This window comes from Ursus arctos, unplaced genomic scaffold (assembly GCF_023065955.2).
Source record: "Ursus arctos isolate Adak ecotype North America unplaced genomic scaffold, UrsArc2.0 scaffold_4, whole genome shotgun sequence".
NCBI classification, from domain to species: domain Eukaryota; kingdom Metazoa; phylum Chordata; class Mammalia; order Carnivora; family Ursidae; genus Ursus; species Ursus arctos.
The window spans coordinates 50745961-50771715 of NW_026623056.1; the positions used below are offsets into that span (position 1 = coordinate 50745961).

The 25755-nt window shown below is 38.2% G+C and overlaps 1 protein-coding gene across 4 annotated transcripts in view; it reads left to right on the top strand.

The window, feature by feature from the left end:
- The window catches only part of DCBLD2 (discoidin, CUB and LCCL domain containing 2), a 688558-nt gene that overhangs the window by 546763 nt on the left and 116040 nt on the right, over window positions 1-25755 (top strand). The window contains exons 1-2 of one of the 4 annotated variants that reach the window (XM_044381345.3): window positions 21061-21210; window positions 22475-22682. The exons of 2 other annotated variants lie outside the window; for them this stretch is intronic. The gene's annotated coding sequence lies outside the window, so the exon portion shown is untranslated. Of the gene's footprint in view, window positions 1-21060; window positions 21211-22474; window positions 22683-25755 lie in introns of those variants that run through there. One more of the 4 variants, XM_057306592.1, reaches the window with a different exon arrangement.

The following is a 25755-nucleotide window of genomic DNA, read 5'->3' on the forward strand; positions in this document are numbered from 1 at the left end:
TTCCTGCACATTGGCCCCATGAAACACACTGACATGCAGATTAACTAAAACGTGCGAAGCTCACTGTTTGCTGAGAGTGGAGAACTCCAACTCTGTTCATAGCTTTTCATCTGCTCTTTTCAAGCAATGACAGGACCTAGCACAAGGAAATATCTGCCGAGGCTTTGAAGATGCCGTCTATGTGCTCCTACGTACGGTTTCAGTAGAGACAGGCCCGGACACTTCCTGACCTCCACAGCCTTCTTTTCCTTAGATACAGAATTACTTGATCCCCACCTGTAGAGTCTACCCCTTACTCCCAATCTAAGAGACTAATCCTGACATTTGGAGGAAAAGACATAAATAATGCCACCTTTCTATCTAGCATTCATTACCTTATGATACTTGCTCTTAATTAGGTCATAAATTTGCATTCCAGTCTCTAACTATGTCGAGTTAGAGTAACTATGCCCTCTTTTCCTTTGTACCCTCAGAACCTAGTATATTGACGGCACCCAAGTTTTATTTATTGTTTGCTGACTGACTGACTAATTGAACTAAGCTTCTGCCTTGATGAAACCCAGTGAGTGACCACAAGTTTGGAGACTCAATCCCTGTTCTAATCCCCATTGGTCACCTTCCTAAGAGCTAGCCCTTGGAGGACCCAGGACTGTTAATCTTACTCCTGGAAATTCACTCACAGACCTTAATTCCTGCCTTTGAGCATTCTACTAACAACTTTTTGACAATGGTGCAGTTTGTCCAGCTTCTTCCATCTCCAAATGTTATCTGTCCCTGGCTTCACCATCACTCTGACATTCTGACTTGCCAGGACACTGAATGCACCTCAGTAGGATCTCCTGACCGTTCTCTTTGCCTAGGCCATCACTTTGGCGAGTGTATGGTTAACACTAGATATCTTTTGTTTATGAATTATCCATTAAATTGATAAGCACATCACCTTTTTTTTTATAAAAATGAAATGATTACATCTTACCATGGACCCCTTCCATTTACCTGTAAAACCTGTGACTATCCAAATTATGTCAGGATAATCTGTTATATGCAAAAAAAAAAGATACACAAAAATAAATTTTATTTATCTGAACAGTACAGTTAAGTAACCTCAAAACTCTTAATTTTCCTTAACAAAGTTATATGTATGTGTGGTTTTTGTGTGAGTAACTTGAACAACGGCCTCTACCCTCTACATTTCTGTCTGGGGTTGTTTGTTTAATTTTGGTTAGTCAGCACACAGTGCAATATTGGTTTCTGGAGTAGGATTCAGTGATTCATCACTTACATACCACACCAGTGCTCATCTCAAGTGCTCTCCTTAATACCCATCACCCATCTAGCCCATCCCCTCACCCACCTCCCTCTGTCAACACTCAGTTTGTTCCCTATTATTAAGAGTCTCTTATGGTTTGTTTCTCTCTCTCCTTGTTTTCTTTTCTCCTCCTATGTACATCTGTTTTGTTTCTTAAATTCCACGTACGAGTGAGATTTATGGTATTTGTCTTTCCTTGACTGACTTATTTCACTTAGCGTAATACACTCTAACTCCATCCATGTCATTGCAAATGGCAAGATGTCTTTATTTTTTGATGGCTGAGTAATATTCCAATGTATATGTTGGAATACATACACAAACACACACACACACACCACCTCTTCTCTATCCATTCATCAGTTGATGGACATTTGGGCTCTCTCCATAGTTTGGCTGTTGTTGATAACGCTGCTATAAACATTGGGGTGCATGTATCCCTTCAAATCTGTATTTTCGTATTGTCGTAACCTTTAGGTAAACACCTAGTAGTGGTGTTCTATTTTTAACTTTTTGAGGAACCTCCATACTTTTCTCCAGAGTGCCTTACATTCCCACCAACAGTGCAGGAAGTTTCCCCTTTATCCACATCCTCACCAATACCTGTCATTTCTTTTATTGTTAATTTTAGCCATTCTAACAGGTGTGAGGTAGTATCTCATCGTGGTTTTGATTCGTATTTCCTTGATGATGAGAAATGTTGAGCACCTTTTCCTGTGTCTCTTAGCCATCTGGATGTCTTCTTTGGAAAACTGTCTATTCATGTCTTCTGCCCATTTCTTAACTAGATGTTTGTTTTTGGGGGCATTGAGTTTGAGAAGTTCTTTATAGATTTTGGATACTAGCCATTTATCAAATATGTTAATGGCAAATATCGTCTCCCATTCTGTAGGCTCCCTTTTAGTTTCATTGATTGTTTCCTTCCCTGTGCAGAGATTTTCATCTTGATGAAGTCCCAGTAGTTCTATTTTGCTTGTGTTTCCCTTGCCTCTGGCAATGTGTCTAGTAAGAAGTTGCTGCAGCCAAGGTCAAAGAGGTTGCTGTCTGTGTTCTCCACTAGGATTTTGATGGATTCCTGTCTCACATTAAGCCATTTCATCCTTATGGAATTTATTTTGTGTATGGTGCCAGAAAGTAGTCCAGTTTCATTCTTCTACATGCTGCTATCCAGTTTTCCCAACACCATTTGTTGAAGAGACTGTCCTTTTTCCATTGGATGGTTTTTCCTGCTTTGTTGAGATTAGTTGACCATACAGTTGTGGGTCCATTTCTGGGTTCTCTACTCTGTTCCATTGATCTATGTGCCTGTTTTTGCACCAGTACCATACTGTCTTGATGACTACAGCTTTGTAATATAACTTGAAATCTGGAACTGTGATGCCTCCAGTTTTGTTTTTCTTTTTCAAGATTGCTTTGTCTATTCAGGGTCTTTTATAGCTCCGTACAAATTTTAGGATTGTTTATTCCAGCTATGTGAAAAATGCAGTTGATATTTTGATAGGGATTGCGTTAAATATATAGATTGTTTTGGGTCATATAGATTTTAACTATGTTTGTTCTTCCAATCCATGAGCATGAATGCTTTTCCATTTCTTTGTGTCCTCTTCAATTTCTTTCATGAGTGTTCTATAATTTTCAGAGTATAGATCCTTTACCTCTTTGGTTAGGTTTATTCCTAGGTATCTTATGGGTTTGGGTGCAGTTGTAAATGGTACTAGTTTCTTGATTTCTCTTTCTGCCACTTCTTTATTGGTGTATAGGAATGCAACAGATTTCTGCACATTGATTTTATATCCTGCAACTTTGCTGAATTCATGTATTAGTTCTAACTATTTTTTAGAGGAGTCTTTTGGGTTTTCTACCTAGAGTATCATGTCATCTGTAACTAGTGAAAGTTTGCCTTCTTCCTTGCCAATTTTGGGTGCCTTTTATTTCTTTTTGTTGTCTGATTGCTGAAGCTAAGTCTTCCAATACTGTGTTAAATAGTAATGGTGACAGTACACATCCTTGTCTTGCTTCTGACCATAGAGAGAAACCTCTCAGTTTTTCCCCATTGAGGGTAGTATTAGCTGTGGGTCTTTCGTATATGGTCTCTATAATGTTGAAGTATGTTCCATCTATGCCTATTTTGTTGAGGGCTTTTTTATCAAGAATGGATGATGTATTTTGTCAAATGCTTTTTCTGCGTTTATTGACAGGGTCGTATGATTCTTGTCCTTTCTTTTATTACTGTGGTGTATCACATTGACTGATTTGCAAGTATTGAACCATCCCTGCAGCCCAGGAATAAATCCCACTTGATCATGGTGAATAATTCTTTTAAATATTGTTTAATTTGATTTGCTCATATTTTATTGAGAATTTTTGCATCCATGTTCATCAGGGATATTGGACTGTAATTCTCCTTCTTAGTGGGATCTTTGTCTGCTTTTGTAATCAAGGTAAGGCTGGCTTCATAGAATGAGTTTCGAAGTTTTCATTTCTATTTTTTGGAACTTTTTGAGAAGAATAGGTATTAACTCTTCTTTAAAAGTCTGGTAGAATTACCCTGGGAAGCCATCTGGCCCTGGTCTTTTATTTGTTGGGTGATTTTTGATGACTGATTCAATTTGTTTGCTGGTTATAGGTCTGTTCAAATTTTCTATTTCTTCCTGTTTCAGTTTTGATAGTTTGTAAGTTTCTAGGATTTTTTCCATTCCTTCCAGTTTGTTGCCCAGTTTGTTGGCATAAATTTTTCATAGTATTCTCTTATAATTTTTATATTTCTGTGGTATTGGTTGTGATTTCTCCTCTTTCATTCATGATTTTATCTATTTGGGTCCTTTCTCTTTTCTTTTTGATAAGTCTGCCTAAGGGTTTATCAATTTTATTAATTCTTTTGAAGAACTATCTCTTAGTTTCGTTAATCAGTTCTACTGAGTTTTTTGTTGTTGTTGTTGTTTCTAGATTATTTACATCTGCTCTAATCTTTACTATTTCCCTTCATCTGCCGGCTTAGTCTTTGTTATTCCTTTTCTAGCTCCTTCAGATGTAAGGTTAGGTTGTGTATTTGAGAATTTTCTTGCTTCCTGAGGTAGGCTTGTATTAACATACTTTCCTCTTAGGACTACCTTTGCTGCATCCCAAAAGTTTTAGACTGTTGTGTTTTCTTTTTCATTTGTTTCCAGATATTTTTAAAATTTCTTTTATTTAATTTCCTGATTAACCCATTCATTGTTTATAGGATGTTCTTTAACCTCCATGTATTTGAGGTCTTTCCAAATTTTTTCTTGTGGTTGACTTCAAGTTTCATAGCATTGTGGTCTGAAAATGTGCATGGAGTGGTCTCAATGTTTTTGTACTTGTTGAGGGCTGATTCGTGACTCAGTATGTGACCTATTCTGGAGAATGTTCCATGTGTACTCGATTCTTTCTGGTTTAAACAACAGGTCAGTCAACACATTATTACCTCTTATTGAAAGTTTTAATCTTAAGCTCTTGCTTCATCTTATTTCCTGTAGAGTCAAGCAATCTAATGAGCTAAAGCAAGTCACCATTAAGGGAGTTCTTTCAATTTGCCAATGGCTCAATTCATCAAGGAATCTGTAGATCCAAGTATTTTGGCCCTGACCACTAGGAACTCATCTCTAAGACAACACCCCAATAAAAAAGCAACTATGCCAGCTCACTGCCTATAAATAGTAAGGCAAAGACTTAGAAAAGTCCCCTAGACCTGGGAAAATCAGAGAAGTTTGTTGCCTTTGTAAAAGAATGGACAACATTGTCATCAGTCTTTCTAAATTCTTTCTGAATCATTGAATAATGAGCTGTGTTAAGAGCATTTTTACTTGTTAAGAGGAAGATGACTCATGGTTTGAAAGACAAGTTGGTGCCAAGATGAAATAGGGCAATGTTTCTATTTTATCTACCTCAATGCTTTAAACCTTAAACCAGTTGTTTGGAAAAACTTCTTAATCTTCCTCAAAGGTCCACATTAGCACAGGAAGCATGAGTTCATGTTTGTCCATTTAATCCCACAACATGACACCAGCAATGGCCAAGTAGAGAATTCCTCAGAGGAAAGGGTGATGGTTGTTTCATAACATGTCTTGTTATAAAGATGAAACAGACAAGTAAAAATATTTTCTTTTAACATTTCTTTATCACATGAGAAAATGTAAGAGATTAAATTTGATTTTTAAGAATAAAAGACTATTATATCAATTTTCTCCTTTAACTTCAAAATCTAACTGGGTCACAAAATGTTAGACTGGAAAATTTTAGTTATGTCAGCCTTTGCTATTATCTTGATTTAAATAAAGTCCAGGGGAACTAAACTATTGAGTTCGTATACAATTATGGTAAAATATGGTGATTAGATTTAAATTTATCTCCATGGCTGATTAATATAGGAAGTCACAAGAGCAGAAAGATGGATAGAAAAAAAGAAGAAAGAAAGAAAGAAAGAAAGAAAGAAAGAAAGAAAGAAAGAAAGAAAAAGAAAGAAAGAAAGAAAGAAAGAAAGAAAGAAAGAAAGAAAGAAAGAAAGAAAGAAAGAAAGGGGAGGGGAGGGAAGGGAAGGAGAGGGGAGGAGAGGAAAGGAAAGGAAAGGAAAAGAAAAGAAAAAAAGATAGATGTAATACAATAGTCATTTGATTCCTTCTAATTGCCATAATGCTTCTTCCTGGGGTAGATCAGGCCTTTTTCTCAGGTATAGAGGAGAGAAACACTCTTTTGCCCTTTTCTTGTGAGTGCAAAGCATCTGTCACTGGGCCAGGTTGAGGTAATATTCTGAAGCACTTAATTGTGGCTACCCATGATCCACTTAGCTTAGGAACTAAGCAACCACAATCAGTAATGCTTAGTACAGACTTTCTAGTAGTATCGTATCACTATATATATTTAAATACCTTCATACTAGTCATTCAGACAGAGTAGCAAAATTTTAAAATTCACCTACTAGTTGGTTCTTGACCTTTACCCTTGAAAATCAAGTTAATGTGTGCACTGGCTTCCTGTATGGAATCATGGGGTCCAGGGGCAACTCTCTAACAAATACCTGATAGTCTCTCTCCAAAGAAAACTCTTTGAAGGGCTGAAAAAGTGACACCACTATCTCTCAACTTTTAAAGGAACAAGATGTAACCTATTACCTTGTTGGTTCTCTCAAAACAGAGGCCAAAGGTAAGGTCAGGGACTTGACTTTTGCTGTATCTCACCCTTTTCCTGATTGTACCAAAAGAAAAAGCTGTTAGAACTGGAAGAAATAATTAAAACAAAATCAGAGATGATTAAAAGACTGAACTTAATTAAAAGAAGATTGTAAGAAAATAATTAAAGCATTAGTTTAAATGAGAACAGAATATGTATTGAGAGGTAAGAAGAAGGAGTAACCAATGCTAGAGGGTCAAGATGATAAATTTGCATCATAATGACAAATAATATTTTGTGCCACAAAAATAATTGCAGTGAGAAATAGAACATAAATGGGAAAGAGAGAAAACAACGTCATGCATAGAGAAGTATAACAAAAAAAGATGAGATTTATTGATAATCATAGTTAAATTAGTATATTCTGCAAAATGCTAGATAGGCATTGTAGCTTTTAATCCTCACTACAACCTGGAAAGGTAAGTATGACTATTGGCTCCCTTTTGTAAATGGGAAAACAAAGACAAACAGAGGTAAAGTAATTTATCCACACAGCTGGAGTTAGTGTAGCTGGAATTCAAATGCAGGCTGTCTGAACGCAGAGTCCACACTTTTAATCACAACACCATATTGCCTCTCAGACTCTCACTTATTTTTTACTTACAAGCTGTGTGACACTACCCATCTGTGTCAGTTTTCTTCATAAAATGCGCAGTAATACATACTTTGTGTTTGTTTATGAGCTTGGACAGGGTAGAGCACTATTCCGAAAAAGCAGTATAAGTAACTGTTAGAATAGAACAGAGGTCAAACTGACAGGGTCCAGTTCCCAGGTCTGGTCTGCTCCTTGCTCTCTGTGTGACCTTGGATAAGTTATATAACCTCTCTGTGCCCCATTTTCCTCCGTGGTAACATGAGGATGTCAATAATTCCTACACCATGGGTTTGTTAGGAGGATTAAGTGAGCTGTTATTGGTAAGCTGGTTTAAATAGTGGCTGACACAAGATAAGTACAAAATGTTTTGGTTAAATAATTTTTAAAATATGCATAACTTAAGACAAATAAGTATTTAAATTTCAGGGTTAATTGGGTACTTATTGCTTAACAACCAATATTGACTCTCTATATAGCCTGCATTTGCCCTCTGTTAATTTTTTTTTACCAGAAATTTGATCTAAAAAAACGAACTTCATTTTAAACTTCTATAAAGGTGTGAAATATGTCCTTTTCCTCCCCTCAATACTTTCTTCTGTGTTACCTGTCTTCTCAGGCTAGTTCTGTGTGATAGTCCCAGCACCTGCAGGCCTCCCTTACTACCTACAGCTAAAAATCCCAGAAACAAAGTTTCTTATTACTGATGTGTACACCTAAGTCCCAGAATTGGCCCTCATTGACCTAAATTGGATCCCATGATGATCCTGGAACCAACCGCTGGCACCAAGGGGTGCAATGTGCTGATTGGTCGGGCCTAAGTCACTCAGCCAAGGAGAGGTAGAGTCAGCCTCACCCTTAGGCACATAAACTATAAATGGAAAAAGGATTAAATCTTAAAGAAAATGAAGGTGATGGTATAAGAAGAAGGAGTAACCAATGCTAGAGGGTCAAGATGATAAATTTGCATCATAACAACCAATAATATTTTGTGCCACAAAAAAAATTGCAGTGAGAAATAGAAAACTTTGCTTATTTTGAAAAATAATGACAGGCTCTATGCCAAGGTTAAGAAATTCTAATGATACTGTTCATATGGAATTCTCCCCCACTGGGAGGAAAGATGCCTTTCATAAACAGAAAATTGTTTATATATGTTGTTTATATATGTTTTTTATTTTTGTTTATCATTTGCAAATCTTATTTGCAAACTCCATGAACCTTGCTCCTTTTAGTCATCACATAAAGACAAATGAAAGACAAAGTCAAGGAAAAAGAGAAAGACTGAATTGTTGAGAGCTCAGTAAAACCATGGTTTTGGTTTTTGTTTTTTAATTTTTCCATGATGACTCCTGGAAGAGAACCAGTGGGATTTTATTCCTTTCCAATCCTTCCTTCCCCAGAGTGAGATCATACCTCATTCTCTCCTCATGCATTTTCCTTACATTAATGCCCCTTTTTTTCCCACTTAAAGGAAAACATTAAATGCATCCAGAAAAACTGGAGTTAGAATGAAGACAAAGAAATTTTATTGTCAATGTTCACATAGGAGAAATGTTGCTATTTTGTTATCTTTTTAAAATCGAAAAGAACAGTGATAAAAAGCAGTTTTAGTTTCCTTTCAGGAAATCTCAGCATACTTAAACAGAAGCACAAGATAAAAGTGGTATTTGGAAACTCTCTCTATTCTATAATGTGGCTAATGTCATGCTATCTTATCCAGGAATTTTCTGTATTCCTCTAAAGTGTCAACCATCACATTTAGAAATTTTTTATCTTCTGCAGTTGTTTTGCTTCATCCTTTTCCTAAGTTGCTGGAATGATATTTCTAGAGAGTTACTTTAGATAAAATTTGGCATTGACCTTATTTCAAAAAATGTAGGCCATTTTACAAGCTGTGGTAAATTCTTCACAGCACAAAACTGACATGACAGATTAGCTTTGTGCAATGCTAACCTTGGAGCCCATGAAGTGTACTAAATACTAATCTGCTCCCATTTCCCTGGCGCCCTGCTGAGCCTCCCTAATGAGCGTGCATTCCCATGTGCACACACAGTAGGCAGTCCTTCCTCTGACCTTCACCACATCTTATTCTCAAGTGAGGTGTAAGAATTGTTGAGCTCGGAGGTGTCAGTCCCCCGGCTCCGACATGTCCTGTGTGCTATCTCCCCTACCACGTGTCTCTCCACAGGCAGGGCATAGCAAACATGCTGGTGGGTTTCTGTGAGGAGAGAAAAAAACTCCTATTGAAATCCTCCAGTTTTCATGGAATTCTGTGGGTGACTTAACCAAATCCAACCTCTAATTCTAGATCTAAAAAAAAAAAAAAAAATCCATTATCCTTCTTTTTGTTAAAGGGTGTAATGGTTTAGCAGCTCGCTCAGTCATAATTTCGTCCCTCTAATGTGTCTGGAACCTCTGTCTCATAACTTGCAGGAAATGTCTCATCTGGTTAATCACCCGGACTTTCTGGGGAAAGGAAAGAATCAGAGTTAGGAAAGATGTTTTCTGTGATTCATCAGCATGTAATATAGAGAAGGTAAATTGTTAGACTAATTGTAAATTGTGGGTAAGAAATCCTGCCTTGCCTCTACCTAGGTCTCTCTCTCTCTCTCTTTTTTTTTTTTTTTAAGATTTTATTTATTTGACAGAGAGACAGCCAGCAAGAGAGGGAACACAGGCAGCGGGAGTGGGAGAGGAGGAAGCAGGCTCCCAGCAGAGCAGGGAGCCCATGTGGGACTCCATCCCAGGCCCCTGGGATCACGCCCTGAGCCGAAGGCAGACGCCTAATGACTGAGCCATCCCCAGGCGGCCTGCCTCTACCTAGGTCTTATGCAGAAACTGAAGTCCTCAGGTCAGTAAGAAGCTCTTCAGAAGAAATATAGGAATAATGGTGACTTTTTGAAAATTCTGTTGCCATGATTTCAAAGTAAGCATTTTGCTTCAGACAGAGAGCTAGAGTGTGAACAGTCATTCTAACATACTCTTTTTTTAAAAGATCTTATTTACTTATTTGAGAGAGAGTGCATGTGAGAGAGCGTAAGTGGGAGGGTGCAAGTGGGAGTTGGGCGGCAGAAGGAGAGGGAGAAGCAGAATCCCCACTGAGCAGGGAGCCCGACTGGGGAGGGGGGGCCTCGATTCCAGGACCCTGGCCACCCACGTGCCCTGAATATACTTATTTTTTTTTTTAATGAAGCATGAATGGAGGTTTGCTTGTTTAGTACCAGCCAATCAATAACCTTCTGGCTGCTCTGAGAAAAACAGTGTCTTTGAGTGCGCCAGTAGACATTGTGACAAGCTTAAAGCAAAGACAACTTTAAAACATGAGAGAGGATGAAGGCTGTGGGGAGTGGAGGGAAATGAGAAGGAAAGGGAAATAGAAGAGAAAGAAACAAAGGAAAGGGGAAGCAAGAAGAGGGAGAGGATAAAAGAATAGAAATGTGGTCTCCCTAACAGTATCCTTCACAGTTTAAACAAGCATCTGTTCACGGAGGGCAGGAGTGCCAGACCCAGATGCACAGGAAATGGGGCCATTCTCGGACCCCTTTATCCACGTGGGGAGATTTTTTCAGTTTAGACTAAGTCTAGAGGTTTGTATCTGTAGCCCAAATCTATTATAAATTCTTTCCACTGTCACAATACATTCACAACAACAACAAAAACAGGGTCATACCTACTTAGCTTCCTTCCTGAATAGTATGGAATAACTTCCTGGATGACTCAGTTCAGACACCATTAGGTGGGGTCTTAGGGAGCCAGTAGTTCATGTGGGGTGGGGAGGGAGGGGGGCTGCCGTGGCCTGGCATGGGCTAAGAGCCCAGATGCTTGGTGAGGGGGGACATTTGCACAGGGGGTGGAAGTAGCTGGGCACGGGGCCAAGAGATGGGTTACATACAGAAGGATTGATCAAATAAGTAAATACACTGGAACTATATGAGAATAATGGGAGTCAGCTTTTGCCCTGTCACAGAAAGGGCAAAACCTAGAATGAATCCTGTGGTGTTGGACTGAATTTGGAGTTATTGGTATAAACACATAGTTTCTGATAGATAGATGATAGATGGATAGATAGACAAGATGGATATAGATATACAAAGAGAGATACAGAAATAAGAAATGCAGATACTGCAGTAACCAGCCTCTAAAGTGGCCCCCAATTTTCTCGTCTCCTGGCATTCATACCTTTGTGTAGTCTGCTTCCATGCTGAACGGGGTTGACCTGTGTAAGCAGTAGGATACGGTGGAAATGACAGAATAAGGCTTTTGCGGCCAGGGCATAAAAGACATTCTGGCTTCCTCGCTCTGGGAAAGGCCAGCTACCATGTTATGAAGACACACAGCAGCCCTGTGGAGAAAGCAATGACGTGAGAAAATGAGGCCTTCTGCCAACAACCAGTCCTGCCTTGCCAGAACTGTGAGTGAGCCACCTTGAAAGTGGATCCTTCAGTTCCAGTCATGCCTTAAGAAAACTGTAGTCCTGGCCAGTGTCCTGATAACAACCTCATGAGAGGCCTTAGCCAGAACCCCCCAGGTAATCTGCTTCTGAATTCTGGACTAAACTCTGAAGTACTAAATGTCCATTATTTTACTACTAAGTTTGTTATGTAGCAATAGATAACTAATACACTTGTGAATATATGTATGTATAGAGATTACATACTTAAATATACTCCCCAGCTCTATCCATTGACGGGGTCTGGGTGCAATGATACATGAAAACCAAAGAGCATTCCAGGTACCTAGATTTTGGTTCCTAAATACAATTCTCTGCTAAAAGGAACCAGGGTTCCTTGGAGAAATAGCTGACTTCAGGGCTAGAGCAGGGAAAATCAAAGATGAGCCTAGATATTTTATTCAATATAGCAAGGAAATGGTTAAACAGTTATAGAAGCCATCTTGGAAGGGCTCCCACTGGGAAATCTGGGACAATCTGTGCATCAGAATGAATAATGTCAGTAAAATATTATAACCCATTGAATAGAACAGGAGAGCATAAATTCGTATGATATAAATAAATAAGTGGAAAAAATGAATTGGGAGGAATAAACTCTTTACAGTAGAATGCCAACTAGTAAACACAGGAAGAAGGGTGAAATTAGAAAATAAACATTTGGCAACTATCATTGTAATAATTCAGCCAAGAAACATCAATAGATGCTAAAATTAATGAGTGCACGTTTGACGAGAAATGGAATACTTACACAGTCTCAACTAAAAATGCTTATTAACTGCAAAGAGGTTAAGAATGACTTTTCAGTGGAGAAATCAGACACCACTTAAGCAAATTATTAAAATTAACGTCACCAGTAAGGTGACAAATTGAAAATATGTACCACCTAATTGGATGCAATAATAACAGAAAATCATTACCATGGTATTCCAGCACTAGTAGAAGCACAACTTGAATCTAATCATAAGAAAATACTAGATAAACCCAAATCTGGAGACATTTGATAAACTAGATGAAATTGTCGAAGTCATAAAAATAAAAAGAAAACAAGGAAAAGTTCCTGGTTAAAGGATAACAGAGATATGACAGCTAAGTGCAACATGTGATCTTGTATTAAATTCTTTTGATTATAAGGAACATTATTGGGACAACTGGCAAAACTTGAATGGCATCTGTGATTTAGATGGTAGCGTGTATAAATATTAATTTCCTGACTTCGATGGTATTACTGTGGTTATATAGAAAACTTATTTGTAGAAAATACACACTGAAGTATTTAGAGTTTATACTAAAGTGTTTGGAAGTTATAGGACATCTTACCAACCACTTAACTCAAATGGTTCAAAATGAAAAAGGTCTCCAAACTATTCCTCCTACTTTTTTGCAGGATTTTAATTATTTCGAAATAAAAGAATAAAAAAGAAATATGCTTCATATCTGAAAATCACAGTCCTTATTAGGCAGAGAATATAAAGGCAGTTCAGAGACACATAATACTAAATAGAAATACACAGAAATGGCATGAATAGCAGGCATCATACACAGACAAAGTGCCAACAACAACAGCAACAATAAAAGAGAAAGTAGCATCATGGAGAATAGATTCAAAGAGAGACATCCACTGAATTACTTAGTGTCCCAAGAGGAAACAGATGGTGTAGTCAGAATAATTTCATGAGAGTTTATTTACAAAGAGACATTTGCAGAGATGTGGATTATTGTAATTGTACATTCAAGAGTTAGTAATAGCCTGATACCCAAGCTATTAAGAGGGGAGGGAACAGAACAGGAACCCAGAGAAAGAGTCATGCCTGCTGCCTTGAGAGAATCAATGACTCTGTTGGAAAGACATGGCTAACTGGAGGAGACCTTGCAGGAAGTGTGCCAGAGTCTCACTCCCTTTCCTCCATCTCAAGATTAACCCTTGGGTATATAAACACGGAGATGTCAGAATGTCTGTTGTGGCAGCTAGCCCTAAGTATCCCGATAAAGAAAGCCCACCTTCGGGGCGCCTGGGTGGTGCAGTCGTTAAGCGTCTGCCTTCGGCTCAGGGCGTGATCCCGGCGTTCTGGGATCGAGTCCCACATCAGGCTCCTCCACTATGAGCCTGCTTCTTCCTCTCCCACTCCCCCTGCTGTGTTCCCTCTCTCGCTGGCTGTCTATCTCTGTCAAATAAATAAATAAAATCTTATTAAAAAAAAAAAAAGAAAAGAAAGCCCACTTTCAAGAGAACGAATTGCCAAAGAAACAAGAATTTGACCAAAAAACATTTGAGTTAAAACCGGTCTTGAACCTCTAAGGAGGTTCCTTCAGCCCCCAAGGAGGAAATATGCCCCCAATACCCACTTCAGATCCACTGAAGAATAAAGGGAAATGGTGAGGTCTTAGAGACAAAAAGTTTCTTCCAGAGAACAGAGGCCCAGCGCCATGAATTAAGGAAGGCTTCTGCTGCTCGCAGTGCTCACTCAGTGGGATTTCGGAGCTTCCACACCTCAGGGACTGCTGGCTATCTGCATTCTTTGCTCTCCAAATCAGTGTGTCTGCTGCTGCTATCCTGTCCTTTTTTCCCATTGTCATCTATTGGCGAGCAGGAGGAGATGGAGAAAACCCGTCTTTGTGGTTCCTAAGTCTCCACATGAGAGGAACCGCACGTGGACGTGACAGGCGGACTTTGCTAGGATGGAACACACTCTGAATCACTGCTGAGGTGATGCAGACGAAGAGCAGAATTCTCCGCATTTTAAATGCTTTAAGCTCTTTTGCTATTAGAATTAAAACTTTGTGTTTTTATTTTTAATAATTTTGTTGGATTTTGAGAAGAATTTGGTAGAGAATCAAGGTGGAATATCCCTATTTTGTGTCCCTGATCAAGAACGAGGGAAGTTTTGTGTCACACTGAGAGCCCATATTTCGGCCCCCAGCCTGCTCCTGACCCATGTTCCCTTATCACTACAGCCTTATGTTAAGGGATAGCTATTACGTACATTTCCTGGGGTTACATATGACCGCAACCTAACAGAAATTAACTTAAGCAAAAAGGGAAGTGAGTGGACTCCTCTGGTCAGGAGACATGCTCTGACAGGTCATGAACTTGGAAGAGAAGCCACCGAGACCAGTCACTCAGAGACCAGACCGGGGACTTCAGTGCCACAACAGTATTTGTCTCCATCCAGTTCTTATTTCTGTTGGTCCCTGCTTCTCTTTACATGTTGGCTCCTTTATTTTCAACTCCATGAACGGTGTCTCCATGCATCGGAGAGGATGGCCACTGACAATCTAGATCCATATCCCTATAGTTGACTTAGTGGAAGCAAGCATCTCCTCTCCAACTCCATCTGTGAAGTTCTGGGGAAGAATTCTGATTGGCCTGGTCTGGTCAGTTATGCACAACCCTGTGAAAAACTGTCCAGGTGGATGTGGTGTTATGATTGGCTCAGCCTGAGCCATATGTTCAGTTGTGCCTGAAAAGGTAAAAGTTAGCTGTGCAGTAACAGATACGTGGACCAGAACCAGGTAAATAGGAATGGAATTCTCCCAAGAAAAGGAAATGCTGTGGCTATAAAAAGAAAGTTGGGAAAGATAAGTAGACAGAAACAAGAGCTACCAGATTCCTCTATGATGACCTAGATACCGAGAGCAAGGCCCACCATGGACTCTCCCAAGAAAGCAGATCTACCAGGAGGGGCACAGGCATGCACCTGGGCATCCCTGACTTTGGGCAGTTCTAATGGTTATCCAGACTCCCTGTCATGGTTTCCCCGATTGGATCCACTCCCATTCTTCAGTGGAATACACAGATCCCCTGAGACTGGTATTGCGATTACAGTAATATTTTGCCTCCTTCTCTTAGTCTTGTAGGCTTGGGAGTGACCCCAGATTAAGTTCACAGGCTCTCTTCACAGACACCAAAACCACAATATTTACAGAAGCCTGGTATACATTATGATCCAATGATTAAATGCTTCATAATTACCAAATACTTTCAAATAGCTCCACCAGATTAATGTTTCTACAGTGCCACTTTGTGTGACCCCTTGATTAAAAACATTGTAGCTTCTCTAAATCCTGCCAAATAAACCACTAACTCCAGGCCCTCAAAGCACACTACAGTCTAAGCCCCAGATATCTCAGCAGACTGAGCTTTCACTACTCTTTCATTCATGCCTGCCTTTCCGTCAAAGTAGACTATTCCCTGTTTCTAGCATACATATAATTTTTTCATTCCTCCTTATTCATTTACTAAATCAACATAGGTTGCTTTCTTTTTTATGTGCCAGCTACTGTGATAAGTACCGGGAATGAGAAGGTGAATGAAACACGAACTCTATCTTCAAAGAGCTCATTCTAATGTAGAAGAAACATACACTGTAAACAGTTACAATTCTCTGTGAAGCATGTTGTAAGTGACTGAGGTATGAGGAAATTGCTAGACCAACTGACCATATGGAAAACTAGGGAAAGTTTTCCCTTGAATATAATATTGTTGTGGGACTTGAAAGATAAGTGTGTTTGCCAGGCAGAGAATAAGAGGGAATTCTAGGCAGAGGGAAGAATGTATGCAAGAGTCCAGCAATGTGAAGGTATATAGCTTGTTCAGGAAAATACAAGTTCAGTAAAGCTTCCTTCCTTCCTGTCCACTAAAACAACACTGCATTGCCTCGCCTGTGTAAACATACTGGCTGATGTGTAGGACGTGTGAAGTGCTCATAGCTGATAATTTACTCTCCTGTTCACTGGAATCCTGTAGCTGCTGGTTGACGGCTACATTGATTGAGTCAGTGGTCTCTTTTCTCAAATCTGTTGTAGTTATTACAACTACACAATCGAATTAAGTGTTGTGTAAACCAGGGTTTTTCAGTCTCGGCGTACTTGATGGTTGGGGTCAGGTAATTCTTTGTTGTGGAGGGCTATCCTCTGCTTTATAGGATAGTTAGTGGCATTCTTGACCTCTCCCACCAGAGGCTTGAAACACTCTGCCCTGAATTGTGACAACCAAAAATGTCTCCACTCTTTGTTAAATATTCCCTGAACGGTACAAAATCACCACTGATAGAATTGGGCCACATATGAGGGGCCTTGTATATGGACTTTATTTTTTAGGTATGCAATTAGAAACATTTAATGTTTTTTAGTAGTAGAGTAACAAATATGGTGATGCTTTTCAGAGGCTAAATCAGAAGAGAAGGAAGACCTATTAAGGAGGCAGGCAAGCAGGAAGTAACAAGAGTAATTGTTAAGTATAATTACTAAGTACAATTATTAAGTACAATTTTTAAGTACAGTTAACAATTGGTAAGTACAAAGGTAGTAATGCTAAGAAGTAAATTGAAGAGAGATTTTTGGAGGCAGACAGATGTCATTCATTCTACCTTAGATTCCTCTCCACTTTCTCTTCTTCCCTGTGCTCACCTGTTAAATCCAACCCAACCCAACCCCAGGGTTCAGCTCAAATTTTATGTCCCCAGATCAAGCCACAGAAAATGACATGTCCTCCTCTGAACCCTGTAATTCATTACTGTAGTTTAGGGCATTTTCTGCTATTGTTAGTTTAATGCCCAGATTATAAACCAGATTTTGATCCTAGATTATACAATCTCTAAATATAAAACCATTTTTTCATATTTCCTTTCCACTTAGTGTCTAATTCCATGCTTCCCAAATAACAGATGATGAATATTATTTATTGAGCAATTATAGAACTTAGCTTAAATTGCTCCAGCAGATTGAATGAGTATCCCTTGAACTCTCCTAGCTGTAAGCATTGCTGAGTCAGCCTAAATTAACCAGTACTGCATTCTTTACCGATCTGTTTCCCACAGTTTCTATCTACTCGTATCACTGGAGGAAGTTCCTATTCATTAATCTTATAGCTTTTCTTATAAACTACTCCATGGAGAAACTCAGTAAAAAAACATCCACATGCTCCCTTCAAAAGAAAAAAAAAAACCAGTAACTAGAGGCTAGATGTTATCAAACTAGTGAAAAATGATATTGAACTATGTTAAATGACATATGAATAAGTGTTAAGCAAAAATGCCCATCTGGATTTTTCTCAAGGTAAATGTATTTTTTCTTGCCCATATAAATCACCAAGACCATCACTCACCGTATTCTCTCAACTGTATTCTTATTCTGTCTCTTATAGCTATCCTATTCATTTCCACTGACAAGTGATGAGAAATAGTAATTGTACGCAAGGCTTTAATTACGTATTAGGAAATAAAGTACCTGAGAAGTTGGTCTGAGGGTTGTGGGTTATTGGTAAGCTATTTAATAAAGTACCTGAGAGATATATCTCTAGTGATTAAGGGCAGATACATAAAATCAAGCTGAACCTCAGTCACTCTGTGCGTCTGAATTTTCTTTCTTTATCAATTAAAATGGCCAAATTGTTCAAATAGAGTTTTTTGACTCTGTACTATGAGCTTCATACTCTGTTGGCAAAGCAGGAAACAAGCCGAGGTTTCTGCTAATAATGATCTTACAGAAGGGACAAGGGAAACAGGTTTAACCCTTATCAATGGCAGTATGAGGAATGGTTGTGGGATGGCTTTCCTGGTTACATCTGCCTCAAGCTTCGTGTTATACTATGTCGACTTATGGACCATCGTGGGGTTTTACGTGTGTTGTCTGTTCCACACCGGATAACCCAGACATTGTACCCATGTGATTGTTGCAAAGGTAACCCTTGCCCACAATGTCTTTGTGCATGCGGCAGAGTATACCAGCGGGTTAAGGCAATGATGATGCTAGAAAAAAATAAGTGAATACTACGGTCGTCAGTGCTTAGAAGTCCCTTGGCCTTTTCTGTCAAGTTTGCCTCAGTCTTCTGACTTCTAGCCTTCCCTGCAGCCTCTTGCTGAAGTTGCTGTACGTGTACTTCTTTCTCAAAGCCAACAAAAACAAGAAATAAAAATCAAGTTCTTACTACTAGTGGTTTCTCATGCAGGGCATTCCCGATTTTTTTTTTCTTTTTTAATTCTGCCTTTCTTTCAGGCTCTGCTCAGAAGCCTCTCCTTTCACATTCATGAGGATATTTTCTTAAACACATGCAGCACGTGCGGTTACTTTCAATAAGCGAAGTTCTAGTACCAGCTGTTCAGATAATTGTTGTTGTTTATCTGGTTCCATCATAATAATAAGCAATACCAAGTGCCAAACTGCTGATAATCAAGTGTAAGATTTCAGAACTGAGAGGACAGAAGGGTAGGCAGGACATTATTCCGGTCTGGAAGACAAAGATAACCTAACACAAAAGAAAAAAAGAAGTCTCGGAGGAAGGAATTTACATGATCAGGAAAGTAAAGAAACTAAAGACACTAAACTAAAAACCATATGGTTTTAAAGATGGAGCGGGATAAACGGAGAACCAAAGACTTTGTATATCCATTTGAAATAATAGTGTTTGTTTTGCCATCAATTAATACTTAGTTAATAACAATATTAATGATAAAAAAGTAATAATGAAACAATTAGGAATATGTACGATGTAATAGACACCAGGCTAAGTTACAGAGATGATGTACCATATTTCCTTGGTCCTTAGGTACATGCTTTCCCCCAAATATTAATATATCTGAAATGAGAATTTGTCTTAACTTTTCAGTTATATCTCTTTTTCTTCTGAGCAAGTGTTAAGTAATGAGTCTTTAGATTTATGGAAATATGGTAATTCCTCAGTTCAAGATGCTTGCTTGCAGTGTAAAGGCAATTGAGAGAGAAATAATGAAAGAGTTATTCTAGTTAAATGCATCTGAAAATGGCAGCTTAAGACGACTGGGGGGTTACTGGCAGTGAGCAGCAGAGCGAGACACAATGTGAACTAGTGGAAGCCCTGGCCTGGGGTTGATAGCGCAAAGAAAGGGCAGGAATGGACATATTGGGAAAATGTGTGTTATTTCAAAGGATAAATAAGTAGATATCACTGCATTTTTGGATCATTTGAATAAAAATTGAGAAATCTTTCAAAGATATTGCTAATTCTTCAAATAGGGCTGACCAGGAAGATAGTTCATTGAAAACTGCAGACAGTTAGATTCAGCATGTGAGGAATTGAGTTTTGCTCAGACATTGAATAACCAAATGGAACAATATAGTAGAGAACAAAGATTTAGAAATAAAAAATGTTATAGTCATAATTGTCAGAATTCTTTTTCACTTTGCATTATGTTAATATGTAAATGAATTTCTAGAAAATCATTGTCATCTTCCTTTCCTAATATTCAAAATGATGGTGTTTCTGGTATACTGTCCAGTTAGAGAAAATGTCTTTTTCTCAAGAAAAAAATAAGTTTCCCATAGTAAGACTGCATTACAAACAACCTAATAATGATAATAATAAAATAATTAAATTTAAAAAATTTTTTACTTTAGAATAAAATTGTTTTTATTATTGTTCACTGAACACCTCCAAGTGTCAGGTACAAAATAGATGTTTTAGGTAAGAATCATGAACGCAGTCTGCCAAAACTACTGATGGAGACTTAGAAAAAAAGTAAGAGGTTTTAAATAGGAGGATTTACATGCCAAAACCAATAAGGCTAACCACAGGCCATTTATAATCATAAACTCGGGCAGTTCCATTAGCCTAGCAATAGAAAGCTGTCAGAGAGAGGTTTCTTTACAAGTGTGTTAGGATGAGACAGAAACCATTGTCAGTCTGTAATGACCAACACGAACAGTTTTACTAGGAAATTCATCTCGAAGGAGAATACAGTTTAGCAGATGAGCTAACCAAGCTAACTAAGGTTAATCACTCAAGTCCTAACATGAAGAAAAGATAACTTATTCTTCCATCATTTGGCTCTGCTTTCCTAATATAACACTTTGGCTGTGAATTTTTCTGGAAACCTACAGTGTAGGTTATACAAATTCCACCACTTCCTAGTACATATACCCATTAGATTAATCTTTTCAGTAATTATAAGCACCAAGGATTCTAGTGAGATTGAATTGAATGAGTCCCAGAGAGAAGGCATGAATCACCCCTTTGGCGTGAGCTCCATGACAACTGGCCATTACCCTTCTAGGTCCACCCCAGTTTGGGAACATCAGAGCATGTTCTTTTCCTTGATATTGATTTATCCAAATTACTATTCAGTTTTATGACACAAAGTTTTATGTCACTGAGACAAAAGAAATTACAATACTGGGGATGAGGCATCCTCCAGGATTTAAGCCCTAAGATGATATCAATTCCCAGAGAATATAAAAATCATTATAGTAGAGTTCTTTTGTTGGCCACCTAGGATTCAAACCTGCTATTTCATGTCCTTAGGAAAAAAGGTAATGAGTTTATATATATTTTAATGATTTTCATTTGAAAACAAAAGTGAGTATTTTTGTGGTTTGTGAAAGTGAGAATTATATGATGTAGGGCTAAGTGCTTTCTAGGGTAGTTAGTGAGTATTACTCTAATGATGAGACTCTGAAAGTGAAAAGGAAATTCTTTTTTTTTTTTTTTTAAGATTTTATTTATTTATTTGACAGAGAGAGAGACAGCCAGCGAGAGAGGGAACACAAGCAGGGGGAGTGGGAGAGGAAGAAGCAGGCTCCCAGCGGAAGAGCCTGACGTGGGGCTCGATCCCAGAACGCCGGGATCACACCCTGAGCCGAAGGCAGACGCTTAATGACTGAGCCACCCAGGCGCCCCTGAAAAGGAAAATTCTTGTAAGTGCAAGCCATTGTAATATTTTTCTTATTAATAATAACTCACACTGATAATGCTCAGGCATTAATTTAAGCACTTTGCATATATTAATGCAGCCAATCCTTATAATGAACTTTCATAGTAGGTGTACTGTAGGTATACTATAGAGAAGATGTATTGTAGTTATACCATCTTACAGTTTAACTTGCCCAAGGTCATACAACTAGCAAGTGTTGGAGGTGGGTTCTGAACCCAGACAGTCGGGCACCAGACACCATACACTTCCCTACTATGCTGGACAGCCTCACGACTCTAAAGATACTTTTTGCTGTCGTTACTATTGCCTTCATAATTTATCATGTCCACAAATTACCACCCTCTGCTTCTACAACTCGATCCATCACTCCAACGATATTTAATCAAGGACGGTCAGGTGTACTACTTCCCACTTGGCCACAATTGTCACAAATCGGCCTTGGTGCCATCCAAACAGGAAGGCCTCTGTTTTAATCTGCTTGGGTCACCATAACAAAATAACATGACTGAGTGCCTTAAACAACAGAAATGTATTTCTCGCAGTTCTAACATGATCAAGGTGCCAGTTACGGTTGGTTTCTGATGAAGGCTCTCTTTCTGGCTTGTGGATGGCTGCCTTTTTACTGTATCCTCTCTGGCCTTTATTCTGCATGCACAGGGAGAAAGAGAGCTCTGATGTCTCTTCCTCTTCTTATAAAGACACCAGTGTTACCTGAGTAGAGGCCCACTATAAGTTACGACCTCATGTAACCTGGTTACCTCCTTGAAGTCCCTATCTTCAAATTCAGTCACATTAGGAGTTAAGGCTTCAACGTAGGAATTGGGGGAGAGTCAGAAGGAGTCACGGTTCAGTCCATAATAGCTTCCTTCTACCAAGTGTTCTTTTTTGAAATAAATGAAATCCCTCTATTTCAGGTGTTCCTCATGGCCTACCCTCCGATGTTATTTTCATCACTTAAATCATTTATATCCTCCAAATATTACTCCCAACTTCCAAGTTGTTTATGTGTTTGAGTAATACAGCCAAACGACTGTGCGAAGAGTTTTCATTATACTTCAGGGTTTCCAAAAGACAATTGTAGGTGCACACACACACACACACACACACCACACATATGTACACAAATCTATTCATAACTACATTAGAATACAAAATGGAGACCACTCGTTTTAATATTTAATCATTTAATAAAATGATTCTGAGCTCCCATCCCACTTGTTGCAAGGATATCCCTTTTCTCTTCTCAGGGTCTCCCTTCCTGTTGTAACTCCAACAGATGGATTACTCTGCACCTTAGGAAGTCAAGCAACTTGGTTACTATCACCTAAAGGAGAGAAACCAGGAAAAAATTATCAAATAACTGAGGAGTTGAAGTGTTTTTGACTGTTGCTGCTGGCGCACACGTGGTTCAGCAGACTCTCCAGGTTCGAGTGGAAATCTGTTGAGTGGTATCAGGTTAGTGCTACTCTAGGTTGAGAGTCTCAGCGTTTCAGCAAGTTAGTTCCTAAAGCTCTTTTAAGCAACACCCACAGCGTGTGCCTTACTGCTCATCAATAGTGCCACAGATTGTCTAGCTCCAGAAGGGTCTCTAGTACAGAGGCCCGGAACAACCTACGCCCTCTCCACCCCCATCACCTAACTCTGAAAGGGAAGACATTCCCCCTCTCTTTTGCATTCCAATACCTACCCCCTTTCCTGTCTCAGGATGAGTGACATTTATATCCTGGGAGAACCCTGTCTTATTAGATTGAATGCTAGCATGGGTAGGGAAAGCACCAGTTATTATTATTCATACTTAAGAAATAAGAAAACTTGGGATCAAGGAAGTTAAATGACTTATCCAATGGCACAACATTAGTAAATGACTATCTAGTCTCAAACTCAGGACTTCTGGCACCCTATACATACCACTCTCTTTACTACAACTTCATGTTCTCTGTTTTCATTGTGGGGTCCTGATATCAGTCGATCTTTCTAATAAGTCCTGCCTTTTCTCAACAAAATCTCTTTTTTTCCCTTGATATTATCTGACTACTCCCAAGAACACCTACTAGTTTATCAAATGCCCCTTGGTTACATCGACTGCATTAACAAACAAGCTGTCTGTGCCTGTCACTGTTACTACTACTATTATTGCTGCACAGTCACTGTTAATCTTAATGTAAATAGTCAAATTGGAAATTTTGAATAAAAATAAATTTCTAGCAAAACAAATTAACTAGGAAGCTAATATGACTGTTCGTGAAACACCTATGTTTGATGTCATTGGGTATGTGAGTTCTTTTGGTAAAACAGCCCTCAAGCCAAAGATTCTCAAAGGACTAGATTTATTTAGCACTATATACATCACTTACCCAAGCACCATTCTTTTCACCTGTGGAGAGAGAAGATTCTGCATGCCACAGTTTTTGTCAGGGAAAGAGCCTTCCCAACATTTCCTGTGGACAATACGAAACACTTCTGCAATAGACTGCCTTTGACATGAAGGATACGTTACTCAACCCTAAGGTGACTCTTACATTCCCTGAACTTACGATGACCATCTTTTCCAGAGTCTAACCAAGAGCTTTTATGATTTCTAAACTTTTAGATTAAAAAAGTCTTACAAAAATATAAACACTAGGCAACTTTTGCAAGGACTCTAGATAATTTGGCAACAAACAAGTTTTTGCCCAATTTACGGAAAAGCAAGTTGGTCACCATTATAATTTAATCTTGGACTTATTATTTTTAGAAGTGGACATCAGTGTTTGGCATACTGTTCACTGTAAATTTAGGTGAATATGCCCTCCTCTACTCATTTTGGTCAGCTTTTCAGAATTTGGCAGGAGTGGGGAGTTGAAGTTCTCACTTCTTTGCTTTTTCATTTCTAATTAACTTTCAGAAAATTATTCCTGCTTTGAACTGTTTTTAATAATGGAGGGCTGATGTCAACTATACATCAATTAAAATTTTTTAAGTTTTTAAAATAGAATGGACCAGCCTTATACTAAAAATAAAAGTGAATATACTTAATGTCATAAAACTGAATACTTAAAAATGGTTAAAATGATTAATTTTGTATTATGTATATTTGACCACAATTAAAAAATTATACATCAAAAGAAAAAATAAGGAGTTAAAATGCTAATAAATAGCTGCACTATATAAACTCAATAAATATTTGTTTAATGTAGGGATAATCCAAGCACCCATCTGACCAAAGGCATCCACTCTGGGTCTTTCCAGAACTTCTTCTACACACTTAATTTAATTCTACTAAATAATACAATGGGACACTTACTGTTTGGTAACTTTGATAACTAAATTATCCCACTGTTTGTTGGATTAAACTATTGTCATCATGAGTTTATAGATAAAGAAATTGGAGGTTCAGAGAAGTTAAGCTATTTACTACGTGTTTGGTTTTTAATAGCTTCACTCCTATCATTTGTTTCCAAGTTTCAAGTTAGTACTATTTCCATACTACATTTTTATGTGACTTCCTTATTGGAGTGGTGGTATTCACTGAAATACTTCAATTTTTTTGAAATATACTTGATATACTTGATACACAAATACACATATACCACTGCATAAAATAAGGTACACAATATATTTATTTGATACATTTATATATTATAATATGTCACTGTAACAATAATTATCACCTCTATCATATCACTTAATTATCATTTCCTTTTAGTGGTTATGATAATTAATATCTAGTCTCTTAGCAAGTTTGATGATTATAATAGAATATTGTTGTTTATATTCACTATATTGTACATTAGATCTCTAGGACTTGTTTACTATTCATTGCAAGTTTGTATCTTTAAACAACATCTTGCCTATCACCCCAATCCTCAGCCCCTGTTAACCACCATTTTATGGTTTTTACCTATTGGGCTTTTTTAGATTCCACATATAAACGATATTATCTATATTTGCTTTTCTTGATCCAGCTTATCTCACTTAGCATTATGCTTTCACGGTCCAACCATGTTGTCACAAATGGCAAGATGTCCTTCTTTCTCATGGCTGAATAATATTCCACTCTGTGAATATGTGTATGTATACACACATCTTTATCCATTCATCCAGTGTCAGGCATTTAGGTTGTTTCCATTTGTTGGCTACTGTGAATAATGCTACAATAAACATAGGAGTGCATATATCTTTTTGAAATCCCTTCTTCACTCCCTTTAGGTATATACTCAGAAACAGAATTTTTGGATTATATGGTAAGCTCTATTTTTAATTTTTTGAGAAACCACCATATTGTTTTCCATAATGGCTGAAGCAATTTACATTCCCACCAAGAATGTGAGTGTAGAGGGGTTCTCTTTTCTCCATATTCATTCCAACACTTGTTATCTCTTCTTGATGATAGCCATTCTAACTGGTATGAGGTGATATCTCATTATGGTTTTGGTTTTCATTTCCTTAGATATTAGTGATGTTTAGTGTCTTTTCATATACTCCTTGGCCATCTATATGTCCTCTGTGGAAAAATGTCTCTTCAGATACTCTGTCCACTTTTTAGATC